This window comes from Bison bison, unplaced genomic scaffold, assembly GCF_000754665.1.
Source record: "Bison bison bison isolate TAMUID 2011002044 unplaced genomic scaffold, Bison_UMD1.0 scf7180017864494, whole genome shotgun sequence".
Lineage (NCBI taxonomy): Eukaryota > Metazoa > Chordata > Mammalia > Artiodactyla > Bovidae > Bison > Bison bison.
In genome coordinates this window covers 1,567,942-1,593,488 of record NW_011495053.1, presented here as the reverse complement: position 1 = coordinate 1,593,488, position 25,547 = coordinate 1,567,942, and positions in this window count along the sequence as shown.

Here is a 25,547-nt window from a genome sequence, read left to right as displayed (position 1 = left end):
TGGCAAAGCCTTTGACTGTGTGGATCACAATAAACTGTGGAAAATTCTGAAAAAGATGGGAATACCAGACCACCTGATCTGCCTCTTGAGAAACCTATATGCAGGTCAGGAAGCAACAGTTAGAACTGGACATGGAACAACAGACTGGTTCCAAATAGGAAAAGGAGTACTTCAAGGATGTCACCCTGCTTATTTAACTTATATGCAGAGTACATCATGAGAAATGCTGGGCTGGAGGAAGCACAAGCTAGAATCAAGATTGCTGGGAGAAATATCTATAACAAAGATATGCAGATGACACCACCCTTATGGCAGAAAATGAAGAAGAACTAAAACGCCTCTTGATAAAAGTGAAAGAGGAGAGTGCAAAAGTTGGCTTAAAGCTCAACATTCAGAAAACTAAGATCATGGCATCTGGTCCCATCAATTCATGGCAAATAGATGGGGAAACAGTGGAAACAGTGTCAGACTTTATTTTTTGGGGCTCCAAAATCACTGCAGATGGTGATTGCAGCCATCTGAAATTAAAAGACGCTTAGTCCTTGAAAGGGAAGTTATGGCCAACCTAGACAGCATATTAAAAAGCAGAGACATTACTTTGTCAACAAAGGTCTGTCTAGTCAAGGCTACAGTTTTTCCAGTGGTCATGTATGGATGTGAGAGTTGGACTATAAAGAAAGCAGAGTGCCAAAGAATTGATGCTTTTGAACGGTGGTGTTGGAGAAGACTCTTGAGAGTCCCTTGGACTGCAAGGACATCCAACCAGTCCATCCTAAAGGAGATCAGTCCTGCGTGTTCATTGGAAGGACTGAAACTCTAACACTTTGGCCACCTGATGCTAAGAGCTGCCTCATTTGAAAAGACCCTCATGCTGGGAAAGATTGGAGGCAGGAGGAGAAGGGGATGACAGAGAATGAGATGGTTAGATGGCATCACAGACTCAAAGGACATGAGTTTGGGGAAGCTCCGGGAGTTGACAATAGACAGGGAGGCCTGGCGTGCTGCAGTTCATGGGGTCTCAAAGAGTTGGACATGACTGAGCAACTGAACTGAACTGAATACTTGATTTACAATGTTGTGCTAATTTCTGCTGTTCAGCAAACTGATTTGGTTATACACACACAAACACATGTTTTCTTTTCATTGTGGTTTATTTATCACAGGATATTGGATATATTACCAGTTCCCTGTGCTATCCAGTCGGACCTTGTTGTTTATCCATCCTATATGTAGTAACTTGCCTCTGCTAGTTCCAAACTCTAGTCCATCCCACCCAATCTCCCCTCCGCTTTGGCAGCTGTTAAGCCTTTCCCTATGTCTGTGAGTCTGTGTCTGTTTCCTGCATAAGTTCATTTCTGTCATATTTTAGATTCCAGATGTAAGTGATGTCATAGACTTGTCCTTCTCTTTCTGACCTACCCCGTTTAGTGTGATAAGTGCAGCATGTGCAGCATGCTGCTGCAAATTGCACTTTCACTATATTTTTATGAATGAATATTTTTTCAATATTCCACTGCATATATATACCCAATCTTCTCTATCCATTCATCTGTCGATGGATACAGGTTGTTTCCATGTCTTGGTTATTGTAAATAGTATTACTATGAACATAGGGGTACATGTATCTTGTCAAATTATAATTTTGTAAGACCAACATTTTAAAGGTGATCTTTGGTTAAAAGTCGTCTTTATGACATGGATGGGCCACGCAAGAAGCTTGTGTCACTCCTCTGGAGTTGCAATGTGATATTACAGAAAGGCTTTGGGCAGCAGAGAAAGGAGAGGAGGTACTCTTAAATACCTCTTCTTAGTGTTTGCACCGCAGCCTTCAAGCCTAAAAAATGACTTGTAGGCCCAGCAGTGTGATGGGGGAAGATTTGCAGAAACTTGAAGATCTCACTGCCTTATTCAAGGGGTTTTGCTCTATGCCTCACCAATTTCTTCAATAGCAAATACTGAGGGAGTTACTTCTCCATGACAATGACAATTAGGTGTTCCACAAGGAATTCTTTGTAAAAAGCCCTAATCAACGCTATGACTCGTGCACTGATTGCCTTTCCTGCACCTTGTGCAGAGTGGACACCGACACTTAGTTCAGGTCATGCAAAAATAAGAAACGGGCACCAAGGGAACCCATGAGACCTAGCAGTGCATACCACAAAACAACAGAGAACATGAATAAGTCAGGATGCAGAGAAATCGGACTAAATATGGAACCACAGAATGTTTCCCTTCTCTCCACACATTATCCCATCAGTAAAGCTCCCGAATAAAATGGGTTTGTAGCTGAAATGAATAGCAAGGCTCAGACTGTGCTTAAAAAGGTGCATCTAAGTAAAACCAAGGACCACAAGGGAGATTTATAAAAAGGACACTAGTAGAAACCCTGCTGCTGCTAAGTCATGTCAGTTGTGTCTGACTCTGTGCGACCCCACAGACGGCCGCCCACCAGACTCCTCCATCCCTGGGATTCTCCAGGCAAGAACAATGGAGTGGGTTGCCATTTCCTTCTCCAATGCATGAAAGTGAAAAATGAAAGTGAAGTTGCTCAGTCGTGTCCAACTCTTAGCGACCCCATGGACTGCAGCCCACCAGGCTCCTCCGTCCATGGGAGTTTCCAGGCAAGAGTACAAGAGTGGGCTGCCAGTGCCTTCTCCGAGTAGAAACCCTAGCCTTTGACAACTGCAGCTCTAGCAAACAGTAAATGCTGCCCACGGGCACCCAGTCACAGGTAACACCTCGTGCTGAAGGCCTGTTCAATTCAGTTCCTTCCCTTTAATACATTATGTGTAAGTTTCATCCAAGAATTACAAAACACATTGAAAGACAAAAAAAAAAAAAAAAAAGGAGAGAGAAATATACAGTCTGATGACACAAAGCAAGTAGTAATACCAGACTAAGAAAGAATAGAGATTTTGGAATCTTCAGAGGAGGAATTTAATCAACTCTGATTAGTATGCTGAGGGCTCTAGGTGGGGAAAGTTGACGAGGTAAGGGGAGCAGGTGGGAAGTGTCCGTTAAGAGGTGGAAACTCCAGCCTCCTACAGGTAGGACTTGCCTTTTATGGGGCCTGTGTCCCTGGACCGTGACCTCCTTAAGGGCATCCCAGCCTCATCCCCAGCTGGGGTCCCCTCAGCGACTGGAGAGGCCTGGATGGACAGCCCCAGCCCCCACGCTGCCCCGGCGCTGCTGGAACTCAGGTGCTCTCAGTGTTTCCCATGCACTGGAGCCTTGGTTGATAACACCTGGCTTTTGCACAGCTCCCCTCCACTGCTGGGTACATGGAGGCTTTTCTCGCATATTCACCTTGAGAACACGATGGGGTTCCTGGTGGCAGAACTCGTGCAAGAGTGGGCCCAGGGTGTCCACCCCTCCAAGGAGTCCAGTCCCCAGCAGTTGTCTGGCGCCGCTCTAATCATTCCAACAGGCTGCAGCTGTGACTTCCCTATGGTTGCCTGCACCCATGGGTCTGCATTTCCAGTTTGCCCGGCGGTTGTGTACTCTGTGACCCTTTTTCTTTGCTGTATCCTAAAAAGGTTGTTGATGTTCAGTTCCTCTGGCCATTTGTCTTATTGTGAGAATCAAGGTGATGCCTGGCAAGCTCCTTACATTTCAGACCAGAAGCTAGACGAGCAAGACACCGCTTTTCAAGATAAGTCTGACAGATATTTAATTCCCCATCTTCCTGCTGCTTCCAAACTGGAAAAGATGCGTGATATTCTGAAAATGGAGGTTGAAGGGCAGATTCTTAGCATAGGGGTGTTTAGGCGATTAGCGTCAGGGTTTGTGTCGAGACTTTCTCCAGGGCTTTTCTCTTTCCTCTTCCTGAGATTAGCAGCTGAGCCAAGTATCTGGGGCACAGAGGACCCCTGGGCTTCCTCCTGGAAAAGGGGGCTGACCTCTGAGTGGCCACCATCCCCATGAGGATCTGCCGTGGGCGTTCTCTGGAGAAATTCCTGGAGCTGTCACACGAATTCTGAGGCCCAAAGGACATACCACTGAATTAAATCAGCAGTTAAACCAATTCTCTGAGAGTGAGGCCAAGGTATCAGTGTATTTTAAAGCTCCCAGGTACAGTTGATACCTAGCCAAGCATGACAGCCACCTTTCCTTCCCAGACATCCCAGGAACAAGCTGAAAACCTGGTGAGTGTCCACTGCATTTTAGACTTGATTTCTTACCTGGGAGCAGCATGGACATTTACCCTGTTCTCAGAAACGGATTTGTGCTCTGGAGGCAAACCCAACACACAGGCCCTCCTCTTTGGCATTGACTCACTATTTGGGGGAGAAGGATTTGAGTTTTGTTCTTGGTGAGGTGCTTGGCAGGGTTCATCCCTCAGCCTCGGGCATAGCATCCGTCCTGCGGCCGGTCTGCTGAAGGTGACCCCAAGTGAGTAAGTCCATCAGCAGAATTCTCTCCTGAGATGATATACAGTGCCGTGGATCTGTCAGGAATAGGCAGTTCTTCCCAAGACCGTGATAAGTGTAACACAAGAACACAAAGACCCCCGCATTTGAAAGTAAACTAAGAGGCATGCAGTTCGATTAAAGGAAAGTCACATAATTCTCACACACCCAGTGAAAGATGAGCTGATGTGTGAATAGGAACATGAGGGGGCATGGGATTATTTGGGGAAATTTCTGCAGATCCTGGATGGGCAGAAGGAAAAAGACACACACACACACACACACCCACACACACACACACACACACACACACACACGCACGCACACACACACACACACACACAGCTGTGAGCAATTACTACTGTGATAATAAGATTGATTTCAACTGCTTGGAATTTACGGGAAACACGTGGTGGTTTGGGAACCGAGCCTGAGCAGGTTTTAGAAAGAGCCAGGAGATTGAATTGTCCTCCCTGTAAACCACAGTTGACTCCTCCATCAGGTGGTGCCTGGCAGTAGAAACGCTTAGCGTGGACTGTGCCCAGTAGGGAGGTGAATGCCCCTCCAGTGCTTGTGAGGGCAGAGACCAAATGGTCTCAGGAAACAAGGGTCGTGTCATCTAGAGATTGTGCCCCACCAGCCGCACACCTCCTCTGTGAACAAAATCACAGCTGTGAACTCTGTTTACCTTTATTTCTTTATAATATTTTATCAACTACTATTTCAAGAGTATATACTAGTTCTACTGACTTCTGAAAATAAGTCATAATGGACATTAGGATTCTCAGAGTTCTTATGATGTTAGATCTGACCTAAATATCCTTGCTGTTCTGTCTATATTATATGAAAGGGGAGGTAAGTGTTACTCAGTCGTGTCTGACTCTTTGTGACCCCTGGACTGTAGGCCACCAGGCTCCTCTGTCAATGGAATTCTCCAGGCAAGAATACTGGAGTGGGTTGCCATTCCCTTCTCCAAGGGATCTTCGTGATTCAGGGATCAAACCCACATCTTCTGCATTGCAGACAGGGATTCTTTTACCATCTGAGCCATTAGGGAAGCCCATATTATACTAAAGGTGAGTGAAAAGGAAATAGTAGATTTTCAAAACGCTTTGATGGCTGTGTTTCACTTTTTATCCACTTTCCATTCAGGTTTGTCTTTGTCAAAACATCTGTACTTTGGCATTTTTATCTTATTCTCTGCTCAATACAATAAAAAGCATGCCTCCAATCTCTCTGTGATATTGGACAAAACATAGCAATAAGTATTAGTTCAGAAAAGGGATGTCTGGTTAGTGAATTTGTCCAAGGCTGGGTTAAACAAAGGTCTCTCTACTGACCAGCCTCCTGAAGCATCCAGGACACTAATATGCATTGTGCACCACGGAGAGGATTGCATGGTATTAGCTATCCCTCAGAGAAGGCAATGGCACCCCACTCCAGTACTCTTGCCTGGAAAATCCCATGAATGGAGGAGCCTGGTAAGCTGCAGTCCATGGGGTCGCTAAGAGTCGGACATGACTGAGAGACTTCCCTTTCACTTTTCACTTTCATGCATTGGAGAAGGCAATGGCAACCCACTCCAGTGTTCTTGCCTGGAGAATCCCAGGGATAGGGGAGCCTGGTGGGCATCTGTCCATGGGGTTGCACAGAGTCAGACACGACTGAAGCGACTTAGCAGCAGTAGCAGCAGCAGCTATCCCTCAGGGGCATTTAGCCCTGGGATCTGAGGACTGTTTTATAAAATTGACAAACACTTGAATGCGTTTTAAAAATCCATCCTTCACCTTATTTGGAACCGTGAACATTTCCTTTATGATATATTCAAAGATGAACCAGCTGTCCTGCATTTGCACCGGGAGGAAACCTAAATACACGGGATTCACCCTTTGTGTGTGTGTGTGTCTTTGAAGATTAGTGGCCATTTATTTGCCATAGTCTTTGGTTGTCCCCACTGGTTTTCCCAACCACTTGCTCTGCAGGTCTCTCTAGCAGAGAATCTCAAGGTAGGGTTTTGTTTGTCTGTTGTCAACACTTTATTTTCAGTGAAAGCAACTGAAAATCATTGAGATTCAAAGCAGAGTTAGCAGGACCAGGGAGATTAGACTAAAAGAATTTTAGGGGAGACTGGAGGATGTTCAGAGTGTCATGATTAAGCAGAAACATTACTGGAGGAGGATACTTTTAGGAAGTGGCTAAACACAAACATTTCTCAGTTTCCTGCTCCGTATTCCCAGCCAGACTTATGAAGTTGATGGAAACACACAGCAGGTCAAATGAGAAGGTTGGACATTTAACTGCTCTCAATAAATACTGAAGTTGCACAGAGAAAGGAGAGCTGAGAGGGCAGTAACCCAGGGATCAATGATGCTAGGAGAGCAATTTCAGGAGCAGAATGTGTACCTTCAGAGATCCCCAAGACCACTGCACACACCCAGCACTTAATCGGTTGACTCTCCCTTCCTACGAGTATAGTTTGCTTTTAGCAGTCAACTTACTCAGAAAAGAGATTAAATGGGTGTAAAACTCTTCTACATCATATATGACTGAGTCATATTCAGAAAGGATTTAATATGTTCCAATATCAATCTGAAATCCTTTACTAATAACATCATTTTTGATCACTAATTATCTGTTCACAGTTTTAATTACATTTTATTGCATAATTGGTACAGCTGAATATGTGTACGTGTATTGGACAAATTTCCTAGGATTTATGGACTAAGCTCAAAGCAAATTCCTTAGTAGGTATTTGGGAAGTTCAGCCACATGCTTAAGGAGTTAGGGCAGGAATAAGTTCATTTAAAACCACAAAAAGCCGTAAGTACGTGTGCAAGCATGTGTAAGAAAATGCTGCGGTAACGCATCTTATTAATATATAAAAATTTAAATGGTAAACTGTGCATTTTATCATCAGTAGATTAAACCCAGGACATTATTTGATGTGATTAGACTCTATAATTTAGTGAGATGAAAGTAAGCTACAAGCAGGTGTACTTTCTGGAGTGTCTGGAGATTTTGCTGACTGAGTGGGGAAGGACCTTTTCCTTTTTTATTTTAGTCGAGTGGGCACATGAGAAATGGGGTGGAGAATGACGTCTGCACGTGGGGCTGGTCAGGACATTTCTTTTCCAGTTGTGTGTGTCGTCCGTTATTCCACAGGCCAGCGTGGGCCTTACTTCATTCTGCTTTCTGTCTCTATGAATTTGCCTAGTCTAGGTAACTCACCTACGTGGAATCATACAATATTTGTCTTTTTGTGCCCAGTTTATTTCACTTAGTGTAATGTTTCGAAGATTCATCCACGTGGTAGCATTTTTCAGACCTTCGTCTTTTTATGGCTGAATAACACCCCATTCTGTGTGACGAGCACACTTTGCTTGCCTATTCATCCGTCTATGGGCACTTGGCTCACTTCCACCTCTTGGCTGTTGTGAATGATGGTGCCGTGAACGCGGCTGTACAAACATCTCTTCAGGTCCCTGCTTTCAATTCATTTTTCTTCTTTTTTTTTTGCATGTGAGTAAAAAGAATGATAAACCTAAGAATTGGTTGATAATTAGGGAATGATCATCTCAAATGAACCATAAGATAAGGGAAGCAATTTGTTGTCATTGATGCTTTGTTTGTTTTAAGGGCATATATCTTGTTTATTGTGCATTTTCTCTGGCAAGAACAGACTGGTGGGTGTTTATGACCCAGTAAATAGTTGGCAATGCTGTTACAAGAAAAATTAATCTCCATTCATCTAAAATCAGATTGATTTGCCAGTTATCTGCCATTACTAAGGAAATGTATCCCTTATATAATCTTGCCTACCTTTATATAATCAGGGTTTCTGGAATATAGTCTTTTCTGTGTTGGGGGTGTGTGTGTGTGTGTGTGTGTGTGTGTGTGTATGTATGAATTCACTATCTTCTAAGATACCCATTTCAAATTAATTTTCTTCATCTGAAAAAAATCAGTCCTGCTTTCGATTCCTTTGAGAATATATCTAGTAGTGAAATCTCATTCATGTTCATTCATTCAACAGTCTCATTCATTGTTTAGTCATTCAGTCATGTCCAACTCTTTGCGACCCCAGGGATTGCAGCATGCCAGGCTCCTCTGTCCTTCACTCTCTCCGGGAGTTTGCTCAGACTCCTCCACTGAGTTGATGATGCCATCAACACATCTCATCCTCTATCGCCTGTTCTCCTCTTGTCTGCTTAAGTTTTTGAGGAACAACTGAACTGTCTCGACTGCTACAGCACATTTTGCATCCCCACCAGCAATGTACAAGATTCCAATTTCTCCAGAGCCTCATAAACAGCTAGTCACTTTTCAATGTTTTTGGCTATTGCCATCTTAATAAGTATCAAGAGGTATCTTATCCTCCCTTTGATTTACAAAGTTATTTCCCTGGAGAGGAATAATACTGATGGTCTTTCATGTGCTTATTGACTATTTACATGTCTGAGCATTGTTTACACTGAATCACAATGTTTGTATTTTTGCTTTTTTCACCTCAAGATATTTTCTAATTTTCCTTGTGTTTTCTGATCCCCCCCCTCTTTTTTTTGTTTGTTTGTTTGACCCACTGGTTGTTTGTGTGTGAATTTCCAAATACTTATGGATTTTCCAGTTTTCCTTCTACCTGCCTAATACAGGAGACGTAAGAGATGCAGGTTCAACCCCTGGGTCAGAAAGATCCCCTGGAGGAGAAAATGTCAACCCCCTCCCCAGTATTCTTGCCTGGGAAATCCCATGGACAGAGGAGCCTCGTGGTCTACAGTCCACGGGGTCGCAAAGAGTCAGACACAACAGCGACTTAGCATGTCCTGACTTCTAGTTTCACTCCAAAGTGATTGGAAAAGGTACTGTGTATGATATCAATCTTCTTCTTCTTTTTTAATTCAGGAAGACATGTTTTGTGACCTAACCCATTGCCTCTTCTGGCAAATGCTGAACTAAGAAGGATGTGCCTTCTCCTGTTGTTAGTTGAGTAGGTCTGATCATCTGTTAAGTCCAATTGGCGAGCAGTGGGCATGGTTCCAGCCCTGTTTCCCCACTGATCTTCTGTGTGGTGGTACCGTCTACACTGAGTGGAGCGCCCATGTATCTGACTATTATTGTAGAACTGTCTCTTTCTCTCTTCAGTTCTGTCAGACTTTTGCTTCATATATGTTGGGACTCTTGTTAGGCACATGATTTTATAATTGTTGCATCTTCATGATGTAACAAACTTTGATATAACGTACTTCTTTATCTCTTGAAACTCTGATTGTGTTTTTCGGCAACCTATTTTTTCTGATAATATGATCATTCTTTGGGTTATTATTTGAAATATCTTTTACTATCCTTTGTTAACCTTGTTATGTCCTTGTATCTAAAGGCAGTCTCTTGTAGACAGCATATAGATAAATGGTGTTTGTTTGTTTGTTTGTTTTCATTTTTCCAATCTCTCCCTTAGTTGGGGCTTGCCTGATAGCTCAGTTGGTAAAGAATCCACCTGCAATGCAGGAGACCCTGGTTTGATTCCTAGGTTGGGAAGATTGCCAGAGAAGAGACAGGCTACCCACTCCAGTATTCTTGGGCTTCCTTTGTGGCTCAGCTGGTGAAGAATCTGCTTGCAATACAGGAGATCTGGGTTTGATTCCTGGGTTGGGAAGATCCCCTGGAGAAGGGAAAGGCTACCTACTCCAGTATTCTGGCCTGGAGAATTCCATGGGGTGGCAAAGAGTTGGACACAACTGAGCGACTTTCTCTCCCTTAGTTGGGGAGTCTATTTACATTTAAAGTAATAATTGATAGGGAAGGTTTATTTCTGTGATTTAACATTTTTTCTGTATATCTTATCTCTCTCTCTTTCTGTCTCTCTCTCTCTCTCTCTCTCTCTCTATATATATATATATATATATTCTGTTGTTGTTATTCTTCAATCTTCCATTATTGCATTTCCTTATCCATAGTTGGTATGTGTATTATACCATTTTGATTCTCTTTTTCTTTCCTTTTCTGTCTTTTGTTGTTGTTATTTTACTAGTTTTGGGGGATTGCAGTTGATGTCACATTTTGGCATTCTAGTGTGAATAATGCCAAATGTCAAAATTATGTAGACATTGTTCTATACATCTCTGTCCCTCACCTTTTATATTGGTATTTTCACGATTGCATCTGTCTGCATTGCGGAACCATTAACACAGATATGAACAATATAAATGCTTTTTACGCATTTGCCTTTTAAATTATATGGAAAATAAGAAATATAAACCAAGAGTTCTATAGTACTAACTTTTACATTTAACTTTGTAGTTACCTTTAATGGTGGTGTTTGCTCATACTGCTTGTGTTCACTGTCTGGAGTTCTTTCATTTCCACTTGGACCCCCATCAGCACCTCCTGGAGGGTTGCTCTAAACTCCCTCAAGCTTTTACTTGTTTGTGAATGTCATAGCTTCCTCTCTTTCTCTCTCTCTATGTATACATAGGCCGTGTGTGGCACACAGGGTCTCAGTTCCTTGAGCAGGGATTGACCCCTGCTCCCCGCAGTGGAAGCACGGATTCCTCACCACTGGAAAACCAGGGGAGTTCTCTCTTCCATTTTGGAAAGGTAGATTTTTATTTGAAATTCTTGGTTGACAGGTTTGTTTGTTTTTTCTAGCACTTTAATCACATCATTCACTGCCTTCTTGCCTCATGGTTTATTATGAGAAATAATCTATTCATATAATTGAAGATCATTGTCCTGCTGGGGCTCATATATGCTGGTCCGCCTGACGGCCTTTCTTCATTCTTTCTTCCTTCTGCTGCTCACACGTGATAATTTCAGTTGCCTTATCTTTATGGTCACTGATTCTCTTCTACCCAATCAAATCTGCTGTTGAACCTTTCTTACAAATTTTCCACTTACTTTGCAGTTCTAGAATTTCTACTTGGTTTTCTTTTTTGTAGCTTTTACCTCTTTATTGACATTCCATTTTGCTCACTCATCTTTTTTTATTGTTTCCTATACTTCTTTGCTTATGGTTTTATGTAGCTTTTTGAAAGTATTTGAAAGAGTTGATTTGAAGTCTTAATCTAGCACAGGAAGTCCCCTCTATGTGAAACTTCAAATTGCAGCCTTTCGAAGATGCAGACATGCATTCCATCAGTGTCAGGCCCTCCGTCTCCTATTGCTGACAACCCTTCACTCTATCATCTCCCACCACCCCTCCCTCTCCAGTCAGTAACTGTTCTTGCCTGTTCACTGGGTGCCAGCCCTGCACACCAGCTGTCGTACTGTGTGCTCTACAGTACTTTTCAAGGTACTGTACTATAAGATGAGGAAACAATGAAAACAGTGACAGACTTTATTTTCTTGGGCTCCAAAATCACTGCAGATGGTGACTCAGACATGAAATTAAAGACTCTTGCTCCTTTGAAGAAAAGCTATGATCAACCTAGACAGCATATTAAAAACCAGAGACATTACTTTGAAAACAATGGTCCATCTAGTCAAAGCTATGGTTTTTCCTGTAGTCATGTATGGATGTGAGAGTTGGATCATAAAGAAAGCTGAGCACCAAAGAACTGATGCTTTTGAACTGTGATGTTGGAGAAGACTCTTGAAAGTCCCTGGAACTGCAAGGAGATCCAACCAGTCCATCCTAAAGGAAATCAGTCCTGAATATACATTGGAAGGACTGATGTTGAGGCTGAAACTTCAACACTTTGAAATTTCAATACTTTGGTCACCTGATGTGAAGAACTGACTCATTGGAAAAGACCCTGATGCTGGGAAAGATTGAAGGCGGGAGGAGAAGGGACGACAGAGGATGAGACGGTTGGATGGCATCACCGACTCAATGGACATGCGTTTGAGTAAGCTCTGGTGATGGACAGGGAGGCCTGGCGTGCTGCAGTCCATGGGGTTGCAAAGAGTCAGAAGTGACTGAGTGACTGAATTGAACTGTACTATAAGATTTAAAATGCTTATTTTTTTTTTCTGTACTGCTTGTATGAAAAGCATTATAAACCTATTACAGAACAATACTATATAGCCCATTGGTTGGTTGGGTACCTCAGCTAACTCTGTTGGACTCAAACAAATTGGACTTACAAACAAGCTTTTGGAAAGGAAGTCATTCATATGTAGGGGACTTACTGTATTCTAATGTCTAGGCTTCCTCAAGAGCTATTTCATTTCAGTCAATTTATTTTTTTTTCTTTGCACTTATCATATCTTCTTGTTTCATTTTATGCTTTGTGGTTTTGTGTTGTTGTTGAAAATTGGACATTAGAATATTATACTGTGGTATCTCTGTCAATCAAATTCTCTCCCTGCCTTAGGTTTTACTCTCCTTGATGGCTGAAAGCTGACCTTTTGTTCAACTGGTATTAAGTGTTAAGACAAAAAATTCCTTCAATACCAAGAGCAGAAAACAAAGCAAAACAAAGCACATGAACAGAAATACTGTCCCACCCACTCTGTATGGATTGACTGTCCTGGGGATTGGTGGCTCAGATGGTAAAGAGTCTGCCTGCAATGCAGGAGACACAAGAGACTTGGGTTCAGTCCCTGGGTAGGGAAGATCCCCTGGATCTTGGCAACACATTCATGTATGCTTGCTTGGTGGGCTACAGTCCATGGAGTGGCAAAGAATTGGACATGACTGAGCCACTAACACTTTGACACTTAGCCTGGCCGTTTACAACCTTGTCTTTCCTCTTGTACTGAACCTGGAGAGCAGCTTGGGGTCTCCTCAGACCTTTTCTGAGCAGGCATCCTGTCCTGAGAGTTCTGTGGCTTTCTAAATTATCCCAGGATACTTAGATGCCTGTGACTGCCCTCATTTCTGAAGGGAACTCTCTCCTGACTTTCCTCCAGGCATCTGTGGTCTATGGATGTCTCAGCTGTTACCTTTTATTCCTGATGGCTGTGAGTTCTCCTGTTCCATACAATAATTTTAAGTGATGCCATCAGGCCTCTGCTCCAGGTGGGCTCTGAATTAGGTGAAACAAGTGGAAGGCATGTGTCAGTCCTCAGGAAGCTGCCAGACAGATCAAGACAGGAAAACACAGTCGTCTGTGGAGGCACTCTGCTCTGCTCTCTCCGAAACCAGAGCCCAGGGCCTCAGACCAGGAATGCAGGCCACGTATGGAACCTTCTGTGAGCCAGGGAGGTGGTGGGCAGGGCCAGTAAAAATGGCACAAAACTTTCCTATTTCCAAGTTGCCTTCTTTTGATTCAGCATTCCCATGGTTGCTGCAAAACTTTGTTTGCTGGAATCATGACAGTTGATTCTTACAGTTTCTGCTTTTTTTTTTTTTCCTGGAAATGGGGAGAGTTTGGAGCTGTCCACTCCATGGTTTTAATCAAGTCACTTCCTTTGCTTTTACTGCTGCTGCTAAGTCGCTTCAGTGGTGTCCAACTCTGTGCGACCCCATAGACGGCAGCCCACCAGGCCCCGCCATTCCTGGGATTCTCCAGGCAAGAACACTGGAGTGGGTTGCCATTTCCTTCTCCAATGCATGAAAGTGAAAAGTGAAAGTGAAGTCGCTCAGTTGTGTCCGACTCTTCTCGACCCCATGGACTGCAGCCTACCAGGCTCCTGCGTCCATGGGATTTTCCAGGCAAGAGTACTGGAGTGGGGTGCCATCTATCAGACCCCAAATATCACCGGGTTTCTACTGAATGAAATGATTTTTGTCTCCTGTCCCACGTACATAATTATATATTGTCAGATTGATCTAATACTCTAACAAAAATGAACATGGTGGACATTGTTTCAAAAGGACAGAGTAGTCATTGAATTGTTGTATCTAAGCACCATTCATCTTCAAATTTAGTGGACGACTTCAGGCATTATTGAAATATAGATCAGCTATTTAGCTGTAAATAAATATTTGGGTGTGTCTTTACAAATCTAACATGGTTTCTAATCTAATCTGATATTTTTTTTTTCATTCTTGTTTGCTTGCTTTTTTTATTGAGGTATAATTTCTTATGATATTAGTCACATGGACAACATAATGGTTTGATATTTGTCCGTGCTAATTCACCTCAGTGGTGTTCAACTCTGTGTTGCCTGGTGGACTGTAGCCTGCCAGACTCCTCTGTCCTTGAGGTTCTCCAGGCAAGAGTACTGGAGTGGGTGTGCCCTCCTCCAGGGGATCTTCGACCCTGGAGGATCAAACCCGCCCACGTCTCTTATGTCTACCTGCATTGTCAAGTGGGTTCTTTATCACGAGTGCCACCTGGGAAGCACCCAATATTTGTATATATTATGAAATAATTACCACAGCAAGTCTAGTCAACATTTATATTAACTCACTTCACTTTAGCATGGAAGGGAAATAAATGGTCTCGCTGTGTCTTCCTGCCCAAGCTTTTCACAAGAGAGTGTGTTATCATTATGTTCATAAATATATCTGCAGATACACAAGGAGGACACATGCTCCCATATACGTATACCCAAATGTTTATTGAATTATTTTTGTAACCTATGGGAGTGACTTTTGTGTCACAAAGGATGTTTGTGTTTATAACTTTCCCTCATATGCAGCATTTTAATATTGATGTACAAGTATAGTACCATTTAAAGATAATAGGAAGAGTAAGAAAGAATATACTTTGACAAGTAACTAAGCTGCAACATAATAATCTGATATCTGAGCTTCCATCTGTCAGATGCAATCACAAGCAAAAGGTAGAAAGAAGCAAGGGATTGCTTTTTTAAGGAAATGGAATTACTATCTTGAGAATATTTCAAAAATGTGACTTGAAAGGGCAGATACATGGCATAAGTGTTCTCCAGCTTTCTGTTGATTTCTGAGTGATCCTGGGTGAGATAAATCGTGGTGATGTGCTTGTCTTGTGTCTAAACTCTCATCCAGCTCGTGTCAGGAAATAAACTCTTTTTGAGCGAAGATTGTTGCTCCAAGCCCCAGAGCAGCAGAGGCAGGCTGTGACTCAAAGCTTTTTAAGGTGATTCAGTCCTTCTCTGTACCACCCAGGGGTCTCAGGAGCTGGGTATAATGTTCCCTTTTGTATCTCACGGTTATTCTGTGTGATAATTAAGATGGAGACTAGTACAACATTTTTAGGCATCTGCCCATACAAATAGCTCTTGATGCGATGACTACGGATGTCTTGAGGTTTTGTAGATTTTCTCAGCGGGCCAAATGTCAAGATGCAGACTATCAAAGTTCAGAATTCATTGGGACAAAGGGAGGAAAAACCTGCCACATTTGCAACTGAGAAATGAAAATCTGATGTACAGGGGGTGTGCTGACAGATACAAGATGTGGAATTGCTGCATTTGTGGCACTGGTTTATAGACATTTTTACCATACCCAAATAATTAATAAATTTGCATAGACTTCTCCCAAAGTCTCTGAATTTAGGTAATTAGACATTAAGATTCTTATCAAGTGGCATTTTGCATTTTGTTTTGTTCCATGCTGTTTATGCAGAAGCCAGAGGATCTTTAACCTTTGGGAAACCTGCATTAAATCAATATTACATTAGTGTTTTAGTGCCATTAGCTCGATAGCCATATGCCCAGATATTTTCTCCATTCAGAAAGTCAGGACTTAGTAAATAAAAATGAGATAATTAACAATGAATACCTGCCACTCGGATTTTATGTATACAGCATTACCTCTTTCCCTCCAAAGCTTGACATTATTACCTATAATTCAGGAAGTGCAAGCTCACACCCCATACACTGCATAGCAATGGAGCTCTCCTGGTGACCTCACACGTTTCCATGGCAGCAGATTCATCTGGAAATAGCACAGCACTTTGATTTGTAGGTGGTCAAAGATGGACTCCTGAATTACATATGTTAAGAAAGGCTAATTTCAAAAGACATTTTTAGGTTGAAAATTTTGCAAGGGGCAAGATTATAAATTAGAGTGGTATTCATATTTTTAATGATTATGCATTTCTAGTGCTGAATTTGAAAGAGGGCATTTGTCATTCAAATGCCTCATGGTTAGAATATTTACAAGGAAGTTAGTAGCAATAGAATACAGAAATCTAGTTCTGGCAGCTAGCCACCACCTGCTGGTCATGTTGCTACCTGTCTCCAGGGACATTGGTCTGCTCCAGCTTCCAGAACAAAATAACAGACCAAGAGGCTTCCTCGGTGGCTCAGACGATAAAGAATCTGTCTGCAATGCGGGAGACCTGGGTTTGGTTCCTGGGTTGGGAAGATCCTCCCGGAGGAGGGTGTGGCAACTCACTCCAGTATCCTTGCCTGGAGAAGTCCATGGGGTCACAAAGAGTCAGACACGACTGAGCTACTAATACATGGTGAGAGGTTTAAGCAACAACTGATGTTTGCTTTCTTACATTTCTGAAGGCTGGGGGTCCCGGGTCAAGATCTGGTTTCAGCTGTGGGCGAGGATGCTCCTCTTGACTTGCAGACTCAGCGTTTCACCACATGCAGAGAGAGAGAGAGAGTACGCATGATCTGGTCCCTTTGATAAGGACACTAGCCCCATGAGATCAGGGAAACTCGTTTAAACTTAAGTAACCTTGATCATTTACTTAGAGGCCTCATGTCCAAGTACAGGCACACAGGGCATTACACTCCAGCGTACGAGTTCAGGGTTGGGCAAAGGCATTTGGTCCATAGCCCTAAGCCTGTGTTCATCTCCCCTGGGCACTGGCACTTCGACTCTAACAGAGGAGAGAATTCGTCTCGCTGAGATCAGGTGGGATGTCTGGATCACTGGGCAGTTGGACTCAAGAGAAATCATTCAGTTGGATCAAGATCCCTTTGGCAGATTCATGTTGATGTATGGCAAAACCAATACAATATTGTAAAGTAATTAACCTCCAATTAAAATAAATAAATTTATATTTAAAACAAAACCAAAAAAGATCCCTTTTAACTTCAGCAAAGTAGTAATGAATTGAAGATGAATGTTGGTTAAAAAAAAAGTTAATAACTTGTGATTTAAACATCATCAACAACAACCACAAAACAGCCCTCCCCTGTAACATCTGGAGCAAAGCTAAGAAAGAGGATGTTTTTTGTGTTGCACGTGTCAAGTTGTCACATGCCCAGGACCTGGCCATGAGGTAGTCTGCAGACTCTGAGAACTCCAGCCTCACTTTGACTGCGCCCCCCTCAATGGTCTCCTTCTCACCTGCTCTCTCCTTCATCAGTCTGGGAGATCAAGTGAACTGGTGCCAGGCCTGACCATGTTTTAGGGGCAAAAAAAGTGAGAAAACAGACACTCGTAACATAATCTCACAGCATCCCAGAGGGGTCAATGCTTAACTCAGAATTTGATTGCTAAAAACTATTTAAACATATTTTTGTAAACAGAGACACTTGGGAGTTGGAAAAGTATCTATCTGCAGTAACATAAAATCATGCAAAGTCTTCCTGTTGTAACATCACACAGGCATTCCGAGAAATGCCCTATTCTGCGGAACCACAGACTGAGATTCACAGGGCTTCTGAGGAAATTAAGGTCAGCAGCAGACTCTTCATAAGCCAGGGCAGCTCGGTAATTACAGCACTGATGGTAACATGAACCCTTGCCCTTGCCCTCTCCACAGACTCTGCCACCTACAGCCCCCACCTCCATATCTGTAGCCCCTCAGAGCCACACAGCTTTGAAGACCTTTGCTTCTAATAGACACCCTTCCATCAAAAGGAGAAGCACAAGTCAGAGACAACCTTCTCCATCAGTTAGTGTTTTCACACAGGAAGAAATTCCTGTGGTTTCGCTGTCTACCCTTGTGGCTTTCCCAGATAGCTTAGCACACTGGAAAACAACTGCCAAGTCACCAACCTCTTGTCCTGAAGTTAGACGTGGCTGTAAGACGCCGTGTGGTGTTTCCCCTTAGTTTCTCATATATTGCTAGTGTTTTTATCTTGAATCCTGATATACTCTTCAAGTGATCAACATGCTAGTGGAAACTGTCAATGAACCGTTAGAATCTCTACAAATCCGTGCGTGCCTGCTGAGTTGTTTCAGTTGAGTCCAACTCTTTGTAACCCCGTGGGCTGTAACCCGCCAGGCTCCTCTGTCCGTGGAGATTCTCCACGAAAGAATACTGGAATGGGTTGCCATGGCCTCCTCCAGGGGATCTTCCTGACCCAGGGATCAGGCCGGGGTCTCCTGCTGCTCCTGCATTGCAGGTGTGTTCTTTACCTCTGAGCCACCAGAGATGCGCCTTATTTCCCTGTATGTATGAGCTAACTTGAGTCAATGAGAAGAACATTGTGTATCAGAATAGACTGTATTTGGAGTTGTTATTGGAGAAGGCAATGGCACCCCACTCCAGTACTCTTGCCTGGAAAATCCCATGGACGAACGAGCCTGGAAGGAGTTGTTATAAGAAAGAAGAAAAGGGTTAAAAAAGCCCAAAGGCACCATCTAATGGAGAGACCAGGCATCGCTGTGTTCCTGCTCTGTGCTGGCTTCCCCAAGGAATGGACTTCAGACCCCCAGACAGAGCTTCTCCTTCTGGGGAGGAAATGAGGGTCAGTTTGTAATTGGACCAGGGAGTTTATGGGATTGGAAGGTGGATGTGAAAGTCTGAAGGAAGGCCGTGGGTTCTCGATTAAGGAGTTCTTATACAGTTGGAGCTTCGCTGATAGTTCAGTTGGTAAAGAATCTGCCCGCAATGCTGGAAATCCCAGTTTGATCCCTAGGTTGGGAAGATCCGCTCGAGAGGGGAAAGGCTACCCACTCTAGTATTCTGGCCTGGAGAATTCCATGGATTGTCTTGGCCATGGGGTCACAAAGAGTCTGACATGACTGATCGATTTTCACTTTCATACAGTTGAAGTGGCAAGAAATACTTAAACCTTTTGAATTGCTTAGGGAAGGATTTCCAGAAATAAGAACAATTCCTTTTAATTCAAGCTGCAAGCTAACATGTGAAAGGGTCTGTGAGGGTCTCTGTCAATAGAAGGAGGGTAAGAAAAGATTGAGAGGCTTCCCTGATGGCTCAGTGGTAAAATATCTGCCTGCAATGCAGGAGACTTGGGTTCAATCCCAGGGGTAGGGAAGATACCCTGGAGGAGGGCATGGCAACCCAATCCAGTATTCCTGCCTGGAGAATCACACAGACAGAAGAGGGTGGACGTCAAGAGGGGAGACGGAGGGGAGCCTACTGTGGTCTGAAGATCTGTGTCTCCCGGGAGAGGCTTAGGTCATGAGGATGGAGCCCTTATGGGTGGGATTAATGCCCTATAGCAGAGACACCAGGGGATCCCTGCCCTGTCTGCCCTGAGGACCCTGAGATAAAGGGCAATGGCATAGAACCTCACTTTTCTTTAGTCCTCGTCACAGAAGACGAAGCTATGCTTACACTCCCATTCCCCTGCATTTCAGACCAGCTTTTCAATACCTGTCCTGTGGTGATATTCCCGACAAATATTCCTCCCCGGTCCTCCAGTTACCTTAAGTTAGTGTCAGTCTCTTCATCTTTAGTTCCTTATTCTTCCTCTTCCCTCATGTGTAGGATTTACCGCTTTCCTTTGTAAATAAGAATCATAGGGTCCTCATTTTAGATGACAGACCTGCTTTCAAGGTTAGGTTTGAAGACCCTGATCACTTCCTGTAAGCCCCATTTCTTGTCATTCTTTTCTTGTTAGTATTGCTCACAGTGGGAGAGGAGGAGCCGTCACCTGTTAAGTCCTCAATCTGAACACAATTAATTCTTTTCTTTATTCTTCACTTTGCCTGCACCCCCTCTTAACATCACTGCCACTTCAGTCCACTCGCAGATTTCCACCCCCACTCACAGACTTCCACCCCCACAGGAGCAGAACAGAAAGGAAACTCCACGTTATCTTCCTTCCTTCCTTCCTTATTTTCACAGTATAGGGCATGGTCCATCCACCCTTCCTCACCACCACCCTTCCTAATTGTGGACTCTCATGGACTCCAGAGAGGTCATGTGTGGTGTCTAAGACCTCCATTTTAAAATATTTATTTCACAAAATACTTAGTCCAATGGATGTACATAGTAAATAACCCATAAATAAAAGATCAGCAAATGAATAGTTGAAGCACACAATATAAATAAATAATTTGTTGTGGAATTATTAGCATTAAATATTGACTCATTACTGGAAAAACCCAGAAACTAAATCCCTTTGTGTAGATAACCCTGCTTTTATATAACCAATATGCTGCATAAGAACAGTTGAAAATAAAATATGGTTTAATGTAAGCAGTAGGATAAGAAGGGACAGGAGATTTAGGGCCATTTAAATCAATCTTCTAACAACTTTTGAACCTGAAATGTGATGTTATGATATTAATGCCTGGAAACAACCCTGAAGCTATTGGGGATTTGAATTCATGTGGTGGATATTGGACATTGGGATTTTCTTGCCCAAACCTGTTGGAAGTTTAATGGAACTGGTTGATGTTTCCTCAAAGGGTACCATACATCCTATCATTTTGTGAGAGACAGGGCAACTCCTGAGATAACAAACAATGATAACTTCTCCTTTGAAACAAACCTCAATTTCAGTTGCAAATTGATGGGACCATTGTAAAGAACAAAATAGTTGCATCATTTAGATTTTTTTTTTTTTTTTTGGTCACACTGTGAAAGTTTTCCTTTTATGATTTCAAATCTTTAAAGACCTCAGTTACGTTTTCTCTGGGTGTATTTCTTCCCACTCATTCTTCTGAATTAAAGGATACTTCATGTGTTTCCATTATGGAGAAGGAAATGGCAGCCCACTCTCGTATTCTTGCCTGGAGAATCCTGTGGATGGAGGAGCCTGGTAGGCTGCTTGTCCATAGGGTCACGCAGAGTTGGACACGACTGAGGCGACAGCATAGCATGCATGCATGTTTCCATTAGAAAAAGAGCTAAGTGAGAGTTTAAGGTTTGGAATTAGAATGATGGAATTCAAATCCCATCTTTACCATATATAATGACTGTAAGACCTTTGTCTGCTTAATCTTTAGTTTTCTCAGATTTATAGATAAAATTAAGGATAAGGCAAGCGTATTTCCGTACAATAAAAATATTTACTTCATAGGATTATTATGAGGATTAAAAGAAACAATGAGTGTAGATAACTCCTGGCACTCAGTAAGCACTCGAGAAATCATTGGCATTGCTACTGCCTAAAATAAAGCCCTAATTAGCATCAGAAAAGCAATTACTCATCCTACTAAACCTAAGGACCAGCTTGACTTGAACAACTGTAGCTAAGTCTGTTGTGGGTCAAATAAAGAACTCCAGTTTCTATTTGGGAAAGGTGAATTGGGGCAAATAAATGCTCACTCTGTCAGGAAGAATCAGGAGACAGATAGAGGAGGCTGTACCCACATGAATATATACAGATGATGCTGGAAGTGGGTGCCCAACCCTCTACCACAGGCTGGGAGATCAAATGACTCAAGTCAAAGAAGCAGAAACCCACTCCCAAGTCTCACATGCATTGAGTAGTATTAAAAATAACTTGATGCTTATAAAAAAAAACCAACTTGTTACACTCACCATCTCTTCTGATTTTCATTGCAAACCTGTGGACAAGGTATTATTCAATTATCAAGAGGGGAAACTCAGGGTCCAGGGGTTGCTGAGTACATCACTGCTGGGACAGGACTGCATCTCCGTGATGACCTGCCTGTCTGTCACTTCTGAGCTGTCTGTGGCGGACAGCTCCAGCACCATATCCCAGGAGGGGCTGATGCTCAACCATGTTGGTTTCTAGGAAACGTCATTTGTTATATAAGAAACTTATGGAAACACGTGAGAAGGAGACCTTGGTATTTCCATTGAGGCTGTTGGTCTGTGATCACTGCTTTCTCTGCATCCGTCTCCTCAGCTTTACTGGATTCTTCTTTCTCTGGCAGTTCCCTCACTTACTTGTGTCTTTATTACTACTTTTCTTTTGCTGCTGCTCCTTCCAGAGACTTTGCAAGCTCTGCATTAATTCCTGCTCTTGCTATTTGCCTTCAATTTTCAACTCTTGAAATGAATGGAAAGAAAAAGACAGAAAATATCAGCAAAAACATAGAATTTATTTTTTTAAATCAAATAAAAATATAAACACAAAAAACACAATAGTATTAAAAAAGCAAAATACACCTAAGAGATGGATCCAGTCGTAGAGAAGAAAGGAGACAGAATGAAATCCATAAATGTGAAATCAGTAGAAATCACCCAATCTGAACAACAAAGAATTAGACCAGGAAAAAAGTAAGCAGACCTTTGGGGATTTTGGGGACAAAACATTCAATATTAGTCTTCTTGAAGTCTCAGAAGGAGATAAAGCAAGTAGGGCTATAAATTATTGGAAGAAATAATGGATGAAACTTCCCAAATTTGGCAAAAGATATGAACCTACAGTAGAGTCGAGAAGCTGAATAAACTTCAGACAGCATTCACGCCCCCACAAAAATGCAGAAAGAGACATCATCATAAAACTTTTGAAAGCAAATATTTAGAAACATTCCTGAAGACAATGCGAGAGATGGCCAAAGGTTTCTTATTTGGAACCATGGAATCCAGAAGCAAGTAGCACAATGGTTTTCAAGTGCTGAAAGAAAAAATCGTCCATTGCAAGTTCAGTATCTGGTGAAACTATCCCCCAGAAAGGAAAGGGGACTGAAATTATACTCGTGTAAGGGAAAACTAAAAGAGATTGTCACTGGCAGACACCCTGACAGAGTTTGGCTAAAGGAAGTCCTTCAGACGGAAATAAACTGACAAGAGTAGGCACCTTGGAACATCAGGAAAGGGGAAGATAGAGCAGAAATACAGGTGTGTGCAGAAGAACATTCCATTCTTCTCGTGGCTTTTATAAAACACACTTGATCATTCAAACAGTTATTGCTCCATTTGATCCTCAAGACCAACCTTTGCTGAGATGTTGATGAGAATTTTATTAAACCTATAGATAAATCTCAAGAGAATTCACCTGGGATATATGATCCAGACCGATGAGAGCTATGTTCACACAAAGACCTGTGCATGAATATCCATAGCAACTGTCTTTGTCATGAGCAAAACCTGGAATCAGCCCAGATGTCCTGTAACAGGTGAATGGTTCAGCAAACTGAGAAGCAGCTAGTTAACAATAAAGATAAATGCACTGGTGATGCACATAACGACTTGGATGAATCTACAGAGAAACGCTGAGTGAGAAAAGCCAGTCCCAAAGATGGCACACTGTGTGGTTCCATTTATGTAACATTTTTCAAAGACAACATTTTAGAAAAGCATGATAGCTTAGTGGTTGCAAGTGTTGGAGATAGAGGAAAGGAGGTGTGTCAACTACGCCTTTTGTATGTTCTCTACTTTCTGATCTTTTGCTTTCTGGGGGCCTTACTGATCTTGGGGAGATTGCCCATCCCAGGAATTGCTAATTCCTAGAGGTTGCAGACCCTTTGGTGCACACCCTTCATGTGAAGAACAAACAATCCGGATTCTACACCCCTGCTACTTAGTCGCTCAGTCGAGTCCTACTCTTTGCGACCCCATGGAGTGTAGCGCTGCAGGCTCCTCTGTCCATAGAACTCTCCAGTCATGAATACCAGAGTGGGTTGCCCTGCCCTTCTCCGTGAGGTCTTCTCGACCCAGGGATCAGATTCACCTCTCCTGTGGTTCCTACATTGTAGGCAGATTCTTTACCACTGAGCCCCTAGGGGAGCCCATAAAAGTGCATGCCGTGTTTAAATGATTTTGTCTAAATGTAGTTTCATAACTTGAAAATTCCCTGAAACAATCATAAAAACATTCAGAGATGGCAGTTAAGTCTAGCAGTATTTCGCTTAGGGAGCTGTCTAGAAGTTGTATCATTTGTTGACTGTCTCTCATCATGAGTTGTCTGTGAAGGAGCAGCCTATTGGAGACCATCTGGCACAATACTTGATATCTGGGCAAAAGGTGGACAAGCCAAGAGGCAAGCACACATTCCTGCAAGTGTAGAAGAGCACAGCTTACCTCTCTATTAACAGGGAAGAGGGAATCTAAACAGGAGTTAGAGGAGCACCCTGCAGAGAACAGGTGATGGAAGCTCACATTTCCAAAAATAAAGTCAATCTGGGGAAAGAGTAGCAGTTCTCCAAAGAGAAACTATTCAGTATCTTCCTCAGATGGAATCTGATATCACAGTGCTTATGAGCAAAGACTCAACCCCAGGTGAGTCCTGCCACACACAAGCAAATCCAGACTTAGTGTAGAAATGCCTTATTGCAGCAGTGTTTGCAGCAGGGAGAACTCTCAGACCACATGATCTGCCAGGGTCTCGAGGATCATTTAGATCCTCATCAGTGACCCCATAGACTGTAGCCCACCAGGCTCCACCATCCATGGGATTCTCCAGGCCAGAATACTGGAGTGGGTTGCCATTTCCTTCTCCAGGGGATTTTCCTTCTCCAAGGACCTGGGTCTCCTTCATTGCAGGCAGATTCTTTACGGTCTGAGCCACCAGACCTTGTCATAGGCCATGTCTATCTGCATCTCCTGGGGAAGGCAGTTCTCTGCAGTGAGTCATGTCCAGAAAGGCAAAAGGGCCAGGGCTTCTTCACGGGGGGCACAGGGCTCAGGAAAAGTCAGCCTCATGTCTCCACAGCTGGAACTCAGTTTCTGCTAGGGGGCTGCCTGCAAACACAGCATCCTGCATTCAGCGATGGGCTTTGTCTCATGGAGGGAGTGGAGACAGCAAGGATGGATGACTGAGAGACACTGAGCTCGGGACAGACATCAAAGCCTGGTACACATTGCAGGGAGTGGAGAAAGGATTACACGGAAAGAGCAAAAGAATATGATTTTTTTTTAAGTGGGCTTTGGGACCAAAGACGCTGCTGTTGATGGTTTTGCTGCTTTGCTTTCTCCATGACGGGCCTCTTGTTCTTCCCTGGGCCTGATGTTTTTACAGTGGTTTCTATAGATCGGATGTTTGAGTACCCCCTCTCAACTTCTGATGTGGAAGCGCATTCCCCTAATGTGAGGGGATTAGGAGGTGTGGTCTCTGGGACATGATTGTGTCATAAGGGTGGGGCTTTTCCCCCTCCACCAGAGAAGGACACAGCCAGCATAGGGGGGGACTCTAAAGACCCCGAATCACTTTGATCTTGGACTTCCAGCCTCCGCAGCTGTGAGGAGTACCTTCTGTTGTTTCCAACCCAGCCAGTTTATGGTACTTTTGTTATCACAGCCCAAGCAGACT